Source organism: Ambystoma mexicanum, unplaced genomic scaffold (assembly GCF_040938575.1).
Source record: "Ambystoma mexicanum isolate Mex_15411 unplaced genomic scaffold, UKY_AmexF1_1 Mex_scaf34, whole genome shotgun sequence".
NCBI classification, from domain to species: domain Eukaryota; kingdom Metazoa; phylum Chordata; class Amphibia; order Caudata; family Ambystomatidae; genus Ambystoma; species Ambystoma mexicanum.
In genome coordinates this window covers 893,205-907,526 of record NW_027182449.1, presented here as the reverse complement: position 1 = coordinate 907,526, position 14,322 = coordinate 893,205, and the positions used below count along the sequence as shown (strand labels likewise).

At 54.6% G+C, this 14,322-nt stretch overlaps 1 non-coding gene and 4 pseudogenes across 1 annotated transcript; all 5 read right to left on the bottom strand.

The window, feature by feature from the left end:
• Positions 1-853: 853 nt before the first annotated feature.
• LOC138559045 (5S ribosomal RNA) lies at positions 854-962 on the bottom strand (annotated as a pseudogene).
• A 3,126-nt stretch (positions 963-4,088) lies between these two features.
• Positions 4,089-4,197, bottom strand: LOC138559044 (5S ribosomal RNA; annotated as a pseudogene).
• Positions 4,198-7,323: 3,126 nt separating this feature from the next.
• On the bottom strand, positions 7,324-7,432 carry LOC138559043 (5S ribosomal RNA; annotated as a pseudogene).
• Positions 7,433-10,557: 3,125 nt separating this feature from the next.
• LOC138558920 (5S ribosomal RNA) lies at positions 10,558-10,676 on the bottom strand. Its single transcript, XR_011299038.1, has one exon. It is a non-coding gene; the product is annotated as a 5S ribosomal RNA (ribosomal RNA).
• Positions 10,677-13,800: 3,124 nt separating this feature from the next.
• On the bottom strand, positions 13,801-13,909 carry LOC138559042 (5S ribosomal RNA; annotated as a pseudogene).
• Positions 13,910-14,322: the final 413 nt, after the last annotated feature.

Here is a 14,322-nt window from a genome sequence, read left to right as displayed (position 1 = left end):
ACAATTTTCCTGCTGCGGTCTCCTCGACTCCTTAGAAGGCGGAGGGCAACCTTCGCCGCTGGTGGCCTTCACATGCAGGAAAGAAGCACACCCAGGAACAGCAGCTGAGGCTCCCAGCCCAGGCAGGCTTCAGCTGAAGGCCGACTTGGGAAGCACTGAGGCCAGACCCTGGGCTCCTGGGTCCCTCGGCTGAAGGCTCGAGGCCAGACCCCTTGGCTCCTGTGTCCCTTGGCTGAAGGCTCGACCAGTGCTCGACCAGGCTCGATCAGGCGAGATATTAGGTAGCATGGGGCCCAGTTGGGACTTCTAGGAAGCTTAGGGTGACGGCCGCTTCTGCCCCATCATCCAGAGGCCTGGCTATGGAGAGGCATGATGTGGCCTCCCTCCCTTCCTGCCTCTTGTAGGCACTTCTCCCCCGTGAGCACTTCCCGCTCCAGGTGTCCCCTTGTCTCCCAGGGTGCACTCTTCCTCTAGAGCCCACATATGCAGATGAGGCCCATCCACTTGCCTCCCCTAGCTGTAGGGGGCCTTGCGCGTCCACTGGAGAGAAAACGGGGAGACGCTGGAGGTGCTTTGCCAGGGACACGAGTGGCCCTTTCTGGCTGCATCCACCCACCCGAGGCGGCAAGCTGCTGCCCTGGCTTCAGTCTCCTGCTGCTGCTGCTGCTGCTCCAAGTTAGTTTGGCGACAACGTGTCCGCCTCTGACGGGGCTCTGCATTGGAGCGAGGGCTGCTGTCTGCCCCTGTGCCTTTTTCACGCGCCGTGTTTGTTAAAATTAAAAGCGGAATGGAGGAAAAATGTAGTTCAAGACGGAGAAGACGAACGCCGCCTATCGGGCACAGAGTAGCAAAATGCCTACAGCACCTGGTATTCCCAGGCGGTCTCCCATCCAAGTACTAACCAGGCCCGACCCTGCTTAGCTTCCGAGATCGGGCGCATTCAGGGTGGTATGGCCGTAGGCGAAGAGTGCGCCGATTCCGAGCCTCTTGTGCTGTGTCGGCTCCTCCGACGTCCACTGCCCTCTTGCAAGGCTGAACGCTGTCCTCTGCAGTGTGCTTCTGCCCTTCTTTTTGCCTCAAGCTCAGGAGCCACAGCTGCCAGCTTGGAAAAGCAACGAGCAGCTCCATGCACCCACTTTTGAAATACCCACTTGCCTACTCATGTTTGCAAAGAAAGTGTCTGTAAATTCAGGCCAAGCCACACTTGCACTCACTCACCCAAGCATCCGTTCCTTACAAAACTTTAAAAAAAAACTCGGAAAGAAAGATGGAAATAAACACACACACAATTTTCCTGCTGGGGGCTCCTCGACGCTTTGGAAGGCAGAGGGTGATGTTGGTTGAGGCCCTTACCATATCGGGCTGGTGACCTACAAGTCCAGGAAAGAAGCAGGCCCAGTAACAGCAGCTGAGGCCCCCAGCCCAGCCCAGCCCAGGCAGGCATCAGCTTAAGGCTGACTCTCTACCCCACTGCTGCCCCAAGTTGGTTTGGCAAAAGTTTGCAAAGAAGCTGCCCGTGAATTTACCTCAAGCCACACTAGCACTCACCCAGGCGTCAGTTCCTTACAAAAATAGAAAGCACCTCTAAAAAAAGAAGAAATAAACACACACACAATTTTCCTGCTGCGGTCTCCTCGACTCTTTGGAAGGCAGAGGGCGATGTTGGTTGAGGCCTTACCTTCTCAGGCTGGCGGCCTACAAGTCCAGGAAAGAAGCAGGCCCAGTAACAGCAACTGAGGCCCCCAGCCCAGCCACGCCTAGGCAGGCATCAGCGGAAGGCTGACTCTCTACCCCAGTGCTGCCCCAAGTTGTTTTGGCAAAAGTTTGCAAAGAAGCTGCCCGTAAATTTACCTCAAGCCACACTAGCACTCACCCAGGCGTCGGTTCCTTACAAAAATAGAAAGCATCTCTAAAAAAGAAGAAATAAACACACACACAATTTTCCTGCTGGGGACTCCTCGACTCTTTGGAAGGCAGAGGGCGATGTTGGTTGAGGCCCTTACTTTCTCCGGCTGGTGGCCTACAAGTCCAGGAAAGAAGCAGGCCCAGTAACAGCAGCTGAGGCCCCCAGCCCAGCCACGCCTAGGCAGGCATCAGCAGAAGGCTGACTCTCTACCCCACTGCTGCCCCAAGTTGGTTTGGCAAAAGTTTGCAAAGAAGATGCCTGTAAATTTAACTCACGCCACACTAGCACTCACCCAGGCGTCAGTTCCTTACAAAAATAGAAAGCACCTCTAAAAAAAGAAGAAATAAACACACACACAATTTTCCTGCTGCGGTCTCCTCGACTCTTTGGAAGGCAGAGGGCGATGTTGGTTGAGGCCTTACCTTCTCAGGCTGGCGGCCTACAAGTCCAGGAAAGAAGCAGGCCCAGTAACAGCAACTGAGGCCCCCAGCCCAGCCACGCCTAGGCAGGCATCAGCGGAAGGCTGACTCTCTACCCCAGTGCTGCCCCAAGTTGGTTTGGCAAAAGTTTGCAAAGAAGCTGCCCGTAAATTTACCTCAAGCCACACTAGCACTCACCCAGGCGTCGGTTCCTTACAAAAATAGAAAGCATCTCTAAAAAAAGAAGAAATACACACACACAATTTTCCTGCTGGGGACACCTCGACTCTTTGGAAGGCAGAGGGCGATGTTGGTTGAGGCCCTTACCTTCTCGGGCTGGTGGCCTACAAGTCCAGGAAAGAAGCAGGCCCAGTAACAGCAGCTGAGGCCCCCAGACCAGCCCAGCCCAGGCAGGCATCAGCAGAAGGCTGACTCTCTACCCCACTGCTGCTCCAAGTTGGTTTGGCAAAAGTTTGCAAAGAAGATGCCTGTAAATTTAGCTCACGCCACACTAGCACTCACCCAGGCGTCGTTTCCTTACAAAAATAGAAAGCATCTCTAAAAAAGAAGAAATAAACACACACACAATTTTCCTGCTGGGGACTCCTCGACTCTTTGGAAGGCAGAGGGCGATGTTGGTTGAGGCCCTTACTTTCTCCGGCTGGTGGCCTACAAGTCCAGGAAAGAAGCAGGCCCAGTAACAGCAGCTGAGGCCCCCAGCCCAGCCACGCCTAGGCAGGCATCAGCAGAAGGCTGACTCTCTACCCCACTGCTGCCCCAAGTTGGTTTGGCAAAAGTTTGCAAAGAAGCTGCCCGTGAATTTACCTCAAGCCACACTAGCACTCATCCAGGCGTCAGTTCCTTGCAAAAATAGAAAGCACCTCTAAAAAAAGAAGAAATAAACACACACACAATTTTCCTGCTGCGGTCTCCTCGACTCCTTAGAAGGCGGAGGGCAACCTTCGCCGCTGGTGGCCTTCACATGCAGGAAAGAAGCACACCCAGGAACAGCAGCTGAGGCTCCCAGCCCAGGCAGGCTTCAGCTGAAGGCCGACTTGGGAAGCACTGAGGCCAGACCCTGGGCTCCTGGGTCCCTCGGCTGAAGGCTCGAGGCCAGACCCCTTGGCTCCTGTGTCCCTTGGCTGAAGGCTCGACCAGTGCTCGACCAGGCTCGATCAGGCGAGATATTAGGTAGCATGGGGCCCAGCTGGGACTTCTAGGAAGCTTAGGGTGACGGCCGCTTCTGCCCCATCATCCAGAGGCCTGGCTATGGAGAGGCATGATGTGGCCTCCCTCCCTTCCTGCCTCTTGTAGGCACTTCTCCCCCGTGAGCACTTCCCGCTCCAGGTGTCCCCTTGTCTCCCAGGGTGCACTCTTCCTCTAGAGCCCACATATGCAGATGAGGCCCATCCACTTGCCTCCCCTAGCTGTAGGGGGCCTTGCGCGTCCACTGGAGAGAAAACGGGGAGACGCTGGAGGTGCTTTGCCAGGGACACGAGTGGCCCTTTCTGGCTGCATCCACCCACCCGAGGCGGCAAGCTGCTGCCCTGGCTTCAGTCTCCTGCTGCTGCTGCTGCTGCTCCAAGTTAGTTTGGCGACAACGTGTCCGCCTCTGACGGGGCTCTGCATTGGAGCGAGGGCTGCTGTCTGCCCCTGTGCCTTTTTCACGCGCCGTGTTTGTTAAAATTAAAAGCGGAATGGAGGAAAAATGTAGTTCAAGACGGAGAAGACGAACGCCGCCTATCGGGCACAGAGTAGCAAAATGCCTACAGCACCTGGTATTCCCAGGCGGTCTCCCATCCAAGTACTAACCAGGCCCGACCCTGCTTAGCTTCCGAGATCGGGCGCATTCAGGGTGGTATGGCCGTAGGCGAAGAGTGCGCCGATTCCGAGCCTCTTGTGCTGTGTCGGCTCCTCCGACGTCCACTGCCCTCTTGCAAGGCTGAACGCTGTCCTCTGCAGTGTGCTTCTGCCCTTCTTTTTGCCTCAAGCTCAGGAGCCACAGCTGCCAGCTTGGAAAAGCAACGAGCAGCTCCATGCACCCACTTTTGAAATACCCACTTGCCTACTCATGTTTGCAAAGAAAGTGTCTGTAAATTCAGGCCAAGCCACACTTGCACTCACTCACCCAAGCATCCGTTCCTTACAAAACTTTAAAAAAAAACTCGGAAAGAAAGATGGAAATAAACACACACACAATTTTCCTGCTGGGGGCTCCTCGACGCTTTGGAAGGCAGAGGGTGATGTTGGTTGAGGCCCTTACCATATCGGGCTGGTGACCTACAAGTCCAGGAAAGAAGCAGGCCCAGTAACAGCAGCTGAGGCCCCCAGCCCAGCCCAGCCCAGGCAGGCATCAGCTTAAGGCTGACTCTCTACCCCACTGCTGCCCCAAGTTGGTTTGGCAAAAGTTTGCAAAGAAGCTGCCCGTGAATTTACCTCAAGCCACACTAGCACTCACCCAGGCGTCAGTTCCTTACAAAAATAGAAAGCACCTCTAAAAAAAGAAGAAATAAACACACACACAATTTTCCTGCTGCGGTCTCCTCGACTCTTTGGAAGGCAGAGGGCGATGTTGGTTGAGGCCTTACCTTCTCAGGCTGGCGGCCTACAAGTCCAGGAAAGAAGCAGGCCCAGTAACAGCAACTGAGGCCCCCAGCCCAGCCACGCCTAGGCAGGCATCAGCGGAAGGCTGACTCTCTACCCCAGTGCTGCCCCAAGTTGTTTTGGCAAAAGTTTGCAAAGAAGCTGCCCGTAAATTTACCTCAAGCCACACTAGCACTCACCCAGGCGTCGGTTCCTTACAAAAATAGAAAGCATCTCTAAAAAAGAAGAAATAAACACACACACAATTTTCCTGCTGGGGACTCCTCGACTCTTTGGAAGGCAGAGGGCGATGTTGGTTGAGGCCCTTACTTTCTCCGGCTGGTGGCCTACAAGTCCAGGAAAGAAGCAGGCCCAGTAACAGCAGCTGAGGCCCCCAGCCCAGCCACGCCTAGGCAGGCATCAGCAGAAGGCTGACTCTCTACCCCACTGCTGCCCCAAGTTGGTTTGGCAAAAGTTTGCAAAGAAGATGCCTGTAAATTTAACTCACGCCACACTAGCACTCACCCAGGCGTCAGTTCCTTACAAAAATAGAAAGCACCTCTAAAAAAAGAAGAAATAAACACACACACAATTTTCCTGCTGCGGTCTCCTCGACTCTTTGGAAGGCAGAGGGCGATGTTGGTTGAGGCCTTACCTTCTCAGGCTGGCGGCCTACAAGTCCAGGAAAGAAGCAGGCCCAGTAACAGCAACTGAGGCCCCCAGCCCAGCCACGCCTAGGCAGGCATCAGCGGAAGGCTGACTCTCTACCCCAGTGCTGCCCCAAGTTGGTTTGGCAAAAGTTTGCAAAGAAGCTGCCCGTAAATTTACCTCAAGCCACACTAGCACTCACCCAGGCGTCGGTTCCTTACAAAAATAGAAAGCATCTCTAAAAAAAGAAGAAATACACACACACAATTTTCCTGCTGGGGACACCTCGACTCTTTGGAAGGCAGAGGGCGATGTTGGTTGAGGCCCTTACCTTCTCGGGCTGGTGGCCTACAAGTCCAGGAAAGAAGCAGGCCCAGTAACAGCAGCTGAGGCCCCCAGACCAGCCCAGCCCAGGCAGGCATCAGCAGAAGGCTGACTCTCTACCCCACTGCTGCTCCAAGTTGGTTTGGCAAAAGTTTGCAAAGAAGATGCCTGTAAATTTAGCTCACGCCACACTAGCACTCACCCAGGCGTCGTTTCCTTACAAAAATAGAAAGCATCTCTAAAAAAGAAGAAATAAACACACACACAATTTTCCTGCTGGGGACTCCTCGACTCTTTGGAAGGCAGAGGGCGATGTTGGTTGAGGCCCTTACTTTCTCCGGCTGGTGGCCTACAAGTCCAGGAAAGAAGCAGGCCCAGTAACAGCAGCTGAGGCCCCCAGCCCAGCCACGCCTAGGCAGGCATCAGCAGAAGGCTGACTCTCTACCCCACTGCTGCCCCAAGTTGGTTTGGCAAAAGTTTGCAAAGAAGCTGCCCGTGAATTTACCTCAAGCCACACTAGCACTCATCCAGGCGTCAGTTCCTTGCAAAAATAGAAAGCACCTCTAAAAAAAGAAGAAATAAACACACACACAATTTTCCTGCTGCGGTCTCCTCGACTCCTTAGAAGGCGGAGGGCAACCTTCGCCGCTGGTGGCCTTCACATGCAGGAAAGAAGCACACCCAGGAACAGCAGCTGAGGCTCCCAGCCCAGGCAGGCTTCAGCTGAAGGCCGACTTGGGAAGCACTGAGGCCAGACCCTGGGCTCCTGGGTCCCTCGGCTGAAGGCTCGAGGCCAGACCCCTTGGCTCCTGTGTCCCTTGGCTGAAGGCTCGACCAGTGCTCGACCAGGCTCGATCAGGCGAGATATTAGGTAGCATGGGGCCCAGCTGGGACTTCTAGGAAGCTTAGGGTGACGGCCGCTTCTGCCCCATCATCCAGAGGCCTGGCTATGGAGAGGCATGATGTGGCCTCCCTCCCTTCCTGCCTCTTGTAGGCACTTCTCCCCCGTGAGCACTTCCCGCTCCAGGTGTCCCCTTGTCTCCCAGGGTGCACTCTTCCTCTAGAGCCCACATATGCAGATGAGGCCCATCCACTTGCCTCCCCTAGCTGTAGGGGGCCTTGCGCGTCCACTGGAGAGAAAACGGGGAGACGCTGGAGGTGCTTTGCCAGGGACACGAGTGGCCCTTTCTGGCTGCATCCACCCACCCGAGGCGGCAAGCTGCTGCCCTGGCTTCAGTCTCCTGCTGCTGCTGCTGCTGCTCCAAGTTAGTTTGGCGACAACGTGTCCGCCTCTGACGGGGCTCTGCATTGGAGCGAGGGCTGCTGTCTGCCCCTGTGCCTTTTTCACGCGCCGTGTTTGTTAAAATTAAAAGCGGAATGGAGGAAAAATGTAGTTCAAGACGGAGAAGACGAACGCCGCCTATCGGGCACAGAGTAGCAAAATGCCTACAGCACCTGGTATTCCCAGGCGGTCTCCCATCCAAGTACTAACCAGGCCCGACCCTGCTTAGCTTCCGAGATCGGGCGCATTCAGGGTGGTATGGCCGTAGGCGAAGAGTGCGCCGATTCCGAGCCTCTTGTGCTGTGTCGGCTCCTCCGACGTCCACTGCCCTCTTGCAAGGCTGAACGCTGTCCTCTGCAGTGTGCTTCTGCCCTTCTTTTTGCCTCAAGCTCAGGAGCCACAGCTGCCAGCTTGGAAAAGCAACGAGCAGCTCCATGCACCCACTTTTGAAATACCCACTTGCCTACTCATGTTTGCAAAGAAAGTGTCTGTAAATTCAGGCCAAGCCACACTTGCACTCACTCACCCAAGCATCCGTTCCTTACAAAACTTTAAAAAAAAACTCGGAAAGAAAGATGGAAATAAACACACACACAATTTTCCTGCTGGGGGCTCCTCGACGCTTTGGAAGGCAGAGGGTGATGTTGGTTGAGGCCCTTACCATATCGGGCTGGTGACCTACAAGTCCAGGAAAGAAGCAGGCCCAGTAACAGCAGCTGAGGCCCCCAGCCCAGCCCAGCCCAGGCAGGCATCAGCTTAAGGCTGACTCTCTACCCCACTGCTGCCCCAAGTTGGTTTGGCAAAAGTTTGCAAAGAAGCTGCCCGTGAATTTACCTCAAGCCACACTAGCACTCACCCAGGCGTCAGTTCCTTACAAAAATAGAAAGCACCTCTAAAAAAAGAAGAAATAAACACACACACAATTTTCCTGCTGCGGTCTCCTCGACTCTTTGGAAGGCAGAGGGCGATGTTGGTTGAGGCCTTACCTTCTCAGGCTGGCGGCCTACAAGTCCAGGAAAGAAGCAGGCCCAGTAACAGCAACTGAGGCCCCCAGCCCAGCCACGCCTAGGCAGGCATCAGCGGAAGGCTGACTCTCTACCCCAGTGCTGCCCCAAGTTGTTTTGGCAAAAGTTTGCAAAGAAGCTGCCCGTAAATTTACCTCAAGCCACACTAGCACTCACCCAGGCGTCGGTTCCTTACAAAAATAGAAAGCATCTCTAAAAAAGAAGAAATAAACACACACACAATTTTCCTGCTGGGGACTCCTCGACTCTTTGGAAGGCAGAGGGCGATGTTGGTTGAGGCCCTTACTTTCTCCGGCTGGTGGCCTACAAGTCCAGGAAAGAAGCAGGCCCAGTAACAGCAGCTGAGGCCCCCAGCCCAGCCACGCCTAGGCAGGCATCAGCAGAAGGCTGACTCTCTACCCCACTGCTGCCCCAAGTTGGTTTGGCAAAAGTTTGCAAAGAAGATGCCTGTAAATTTAACTCACGCCACACTAGCACTCACCCAGGCGTCAGTTCCTTACAAAAATAGAAAGCACCTCTAAAAAAAGAAGAAATAAACACACACACAATTTTCCTGCTGCGGTCTCCTCGACTCTTTGGAAGGCAGAGGGCGATGTTGGTTGAGGCCTCACCTTCTCAGGCTGGCGGCCTACAAGTCCAGGAAAGAAGCAGGCCCAGTAACAGCAACTGAGGCCCCCAGCCCAGCCACGCCTAGGCAGGCATCAGCGGAAGGCTGACTCTCTACCCCAGTGCTGCCCCAAGTTGGTTTGGCAAAAGTTTGCAAAGAAGCTGCCCGTAAATTTACCTCAAGCCACACTAGCACTCACCCAGGCGTCGGTTCCTTACAAAAATAGAAAGCATCTCTAAAAAAAGAAGAAATACACACACACAATTTTCCTGCTGGGGACACCTCGACTCTTTGGAAGGCAGAGGGCGATGTTGGTTGAGGCCCTTACCTTCTCGGGCTGGTGGCCTACAAGTCCAGGAAAGAAGCAGGCCCAGTAACAGCAGCTGAGGCCCCCAGACCAGCCCAGCCCAGGCAGGCATCAGCAGAAGGCTGACTCTCTACCCCACTGCTGCTCCAAGTTGGTTTGGCAAAAGTTAGCAAAGAAGATGCCTGTAAATTTAGCTCACGCCACACTAGCACTCACCCAGGCGTCGTTTCCTTACAAAAATAGAAAGCATCTCTAAAAAAGAAGAAATAAACACACACACAATTTTCCTGCTGGGGACTCCTCGACTCTTTGGAAGGCAGAGGGCGATGTTGGTTGAGGCCCTTACTTTCTCCGGCTGGTGGCCTACAAGTCCAGGAAAGAAGCAGGCCCAGTAACAGCAGCTGAGGCCTCCAGCCCAGCCACGCCTAGGCAGGCATCAGCAGAAGGCTGACTCTCTACCCCACTGCTGCCCCAAGTTGGTTTGGCAAAAGTTTGCAAAGAAGCTGCCCGTGAATTTACCTCAAGCCACACTAGCACTCACCCAGGCGTCAGTTCCTTACAAAAATAGAAAGAATCTCTAAAAAAGAAGAAATAAACACACACACAATTTTCCTGCTTCTATCCCCTCGACTCCTTGGAAGGCGGAGGGCAACCTTCGCCGCTGGTGGCCTTCACATGCAGGAAAGAAGCACACCCAGGAACAGCAGCTGAGGCTCCCAGCCCAGGCAGGCTTCAGCTGAAGGCCGACTTGGGAAGCACTGAGGCCAGACCCTGGGCTCCTGGGTCCCTCGGTTGAAGGCTCGAGGCCAGACCCCTTGGCTCCTGTGTCCCTTGGCTGAAGGCTCGACCAGTGCTCGACCAGGCTCGATCAGGCGAGATATTAGGTAGCATGGGGCCCAGCTGGGACTTCTAGGAAGCTTAGGGTGACGGCCGCTTCTGCCCCATCATCCAGAGGCCTGGCTATGGAGAGGCATGATGTGGCCTCCCTCCCTTCCTGCCTCTTGTAGGCACTTCTCCCCCGTGAGCACTTCCCGCTCCAGGTGTCCCCTTGTCTCCCAGGGTGCACTCTTCCTCTAGAGCCCACATATGCAGATGAGGCCCATCCACTTGCCTCCCCTAGCTGTAGGGGGCCTTGCGCGTCCACTGGAGAGAAAACGGGGAGACGCTGGAGGTGCTTTGCCAGGGACACGAGTGGCCCTTTCTGGCTGCATCCACCCACCCGAGGCGGCAAGCTGCTGCCCTGGCTTCAGTCTCCTGCTGCTGCTGCTGCTGCTCCAAGTTAGTTTGGCGACAACGTGTCCGCCTCTGACGGGGCTCTGCATTGGAGCGAGGGCTGCTGTCTGCCCCTGTGCCTTTTTCACGCGCCGTGTTTGTTAAAATTAAAAGCGGAATGGAGGAAAAATGTAGTTCAAGACGGAGAAGACGAACGCCGCCTATCGGGCACAGAGTAGCAAAATGCCTACAGCACCTGGTATTCCCAGGCGGTCTCCCATCCAAGTACTAAACAGGCCCGACCCTGCTTAGCTTCCGAGATCGGACGAGATCGGGCGCATTCAGGGTGGTATGGCCGTAGGCGAAGAGTGCGCCGATTCCGAGCCTCTTGTGCTGTGTCGGCTCCTCCGACGTCCACTGCCCTCTTGCAAGGCTGAACGTTGTCCTCTGCAGTGTGCTTCTGCCCTTCTTTTTGCCTCAAGCTCAGGAGCCACAGCTGCCAGCTTGGAAAAGCAACGAGCAGCTCCATGCACCCACTTTTGAAATACCCACTTGCCTACTCATGTTTGCAAAGAAAGTGTCTGTAAATTCAGGCCAAGCCACACTTGCACTCACTCACCCAAGCATCCGTTCCTTACAAAACTTTAAAAAAAAACTCGGAAAGAAAGATGGAAATAAACACACACACAATTTTCCTGCTGGGGGCTCCTCGACGCTTTGGAAGGCAGAGGGTGATGTTGGTTGAGGCCCTTACCATATCGGGCTGGTGACCTACAAGTCCAGGAAAGAAGCAGGCCCAGTAACAGCAGCTGAGGCCCCCAGCCCAGCCCAGCCCAGGCAGGCATCAGCTTAAGGCTGACTCTACCCCACTGCTGCCCCAAGTTGGTTTGGCAAAAGTTTGCAAAGAAGCTGCCCGTGAATTTACCTCAAGCCACACTAGCACTCACCCAGGCGTCAGTTCCTTACAAAAATAGAAAGCACCTCTAAAAAAAGAAGAAATAAACACACACACAATTTTCCTGCTGCGGTCTCCTCGACTCTTTGGAAGGCAGAGGGCGATGTTGGTTGAGGCCTTACCTTCTCAGGCTGGCGGCCTACAAGTCCAGGAAAGAAGCAGGCCCAGTAACAGCAACTGAGGCCCCCAGCCCAGCCACGCCTAGGCAGGCATCAGCGGAAGGCTGACTCTCTACCCCAGTGCTGCCCCAAGTTGTTTTGGCAAAAGTTTGCAAAGAAGCTGCCCGTAAATTTACCTCAAGCCACACTAGCACTCACCCAGGCGTCGGTTCCTTACAAAAATAGAAAGCATCTCTAAAAAAGAAGAAATAAACACACACACAATTTTCCTGCTGGGGACTCCTCGACTCTTTGGAAGGCAGAGGGCGATGTTGGTTGAGGCCCTTACTTTCTCCGGCTGGTGGCCTACAAGTCCAGGAAAGAAGCAGGCCCAGTAACAGCAGCTGAGGCCCCCAGCCCAGCCACGCCTAGGCAGGCATCAGCAGAAGGCTGACTCTCTACCCCACTGCTGCCCCAAGTTGGTTTGGCAAAAGTTTGCAAAGAAGATGCCTGTAAATTTAACTCACGCCACACTAGCACTCACCCAGGCGTCAGTTCCTTACAAAAATAGAAAGCACCTCTAAAAAAAGAAGAAATAAACACACACACAATTTTCCTGCTGCGGTCTCCTCGACTCTTTGGAAGGCAGAGGGCGATGTTGGTTGAGGCCTTACCTTCTCAGGCTGGCGGCCTACAAGTCCAGGAAAGAAGCAGGCCCAGTAACAGCAACTGAGGCCCCCAGCCCAGCCACGCCTAGGCAGGCATCAGCGGAAGGCTGACTCTCTACCCCAGTGCTGCCCCAAGTTGGTTTGGCAAAAGTTTGCAAAGAAGCTGCCCGTAAATTTACCTCAAGCCACACTAGCACTCACCCAGGCGTCGGTTCCTTACAAAAATAGAAAGCATCTCTAAAAAAAGAAGAAATACACACACACAATTTTCCTGCTGGGGACACCTCGACTCTTTGGAAGGCAGAGGGCGATGTTGGTTGAGGCCCTTACCTTCTCGGGCTGGTGGCCTACAAGTCCAGGAAAGAAGCAGGCCCAGTAACAGCAGCTGAGGCCCCCAGACCAGCCCAGCCCAGGCAGGCATCAGCAGAAGGCTGACTCTCTACCCCACTGCTGCTCCAAGTTGGTTTGGCAAAAGTTTGCAAAGAAGATGCCTGTAAATTTAGCTCACGCCACACTAGCACTCACCCAGGCGTCGTTTCCTTACAAAAATAGAAAGCATCTCTAAAAAAGAAGAAATAAACACACACACAATTTTCCTGCTGGGGACTCCTCGACTCTTTGGAAGGCAGAGGGCGATGTTGGTTGAGGCCCTTACTTTCTCCGGCTGGTGGCCTACAAGTCCAGGAAAGAAGCAGGCCCAGTAACAGCAGCTGAGGCCCCCAGCCCAGCCACGCCTAGGCAGGCATCAGCAGAAGGCTGACTCTCTACCCCACTGCTGCCCCAAGTTGGTTTGGCAAAAGTTTGCAAAGAAGCTGCCCGTGAATTTACCTCAAGCCACACTAGCACTCATCCAGGCGTCAGTTCCTTGCAAAAATAGAAAGCACCTCTAAAAAAAGAAGAAATAAACACACACACAATTTTCCTGCTGCGGTCTCCTCGACTCCTTAGAAGGCGGAGGGCAACCTTCGCCGCTGGTGGCCTTCACATGCAGGAAAGAAGCACACCCAGGAACAGCAGCTGAGGCTCCCAGCCCAGGCAGGCTTCAGCTGAAGGCCGACTTGGGAAGCACTGAGGCCAGACCCTGGGCTCCTGGGTCCCTCGGCTGAAGGCTCGAGGCCAGACCCCTTGGCTCCTGTGTCCCTTGGCTGAAGGCTCGACCAGTGCTCGACCAGGCTCGATCAGGCGAGATATTAGGTAGCATGGGGCCCAGCTGGGACTTCTAGGAAGCTTAGGGTGACGGCCGCTTCTGCCCCATCATCCAGAGGCCTGGCTATGGAGAGGCATGATGTGGCCTCCCTCCCTTCCTGCCTCTTGTAGGCACTTCTCCCCCGTGAGCACTTCCCGCTCCAGGTGTCCCCTTGTCTCCCAGGGTGCACTCTTCCTCTAGAGCCCACATATGCAGATGAGGCCCATCCACTTGCCTCCCCTAGCTGTAGGGGGCCTTGCGCGTCCACTGGAGAGAAAACGGGGAGACGCTGGAGGTGCTTTGCCAGGGACACGAGTGGCCCTTTCTGGCTGCATCCACCCACCCGAGGCGGCAAGCTGCTGCCCTGGCTTCAGTCTCCTGCTGCTGCTGCTGCTGCTCCAAGTTAGTTTGGCGACAACGTGTCCGCCTCTGACGGGGCTCTGCATTGGAGCGAGGGCTGCTGTCTGCCCCTGTGCCTTTTTCACGCGCCGTGTTTGTTAAAATTAAAAGCGGAATGGAGGAAAAATGTAGTTCAAGACGGAGAAGACGAACGCCGCCTATCGGGCACAGAGTAGCAAAATGCCTACAGCACCTGGTATTCCCAGGCGGTCTCCCATCCAAGTACTAACCAGGCCCGACCCTGCTTAGCTTCCGAGATCGGGCGCATTCAGGGTGGTATGGCCGTAGGCGAAGAGTGCGCCGATTCCGAGCCTCTTGTGCTGTGTCGGCTCCTCCGACGTCCACTGCCCTCTTGCAAGGCTGAACGCTGTCCTCTGCAGTGTGCTTCTGCCCTTCTTTTTGCCTCAAGCTCAGGAGCCACAGCTGCCAGCTTGGAAAAGCAACGAGCAGCTCCATGCACCCACTTTTGAAATACCCACTTGCCTACTCATGTTTGCAAAGAAAGTGTCTGTAAATTCAGGCCAAGCCACACTTGCACTCACTCACCCAAGCATCCGTTCCTTACAAAACTTTAAAAAAAAACTCGGAAAGAAAGATGGAAATAAACACACACACAATTTTCCTGCTGGGGGCTCCTCGACGCTTTGGAAGGCAGAGGGTGATGTTGGTTGAGGCCCTTACCATATCGGGCTGGTGACCTACA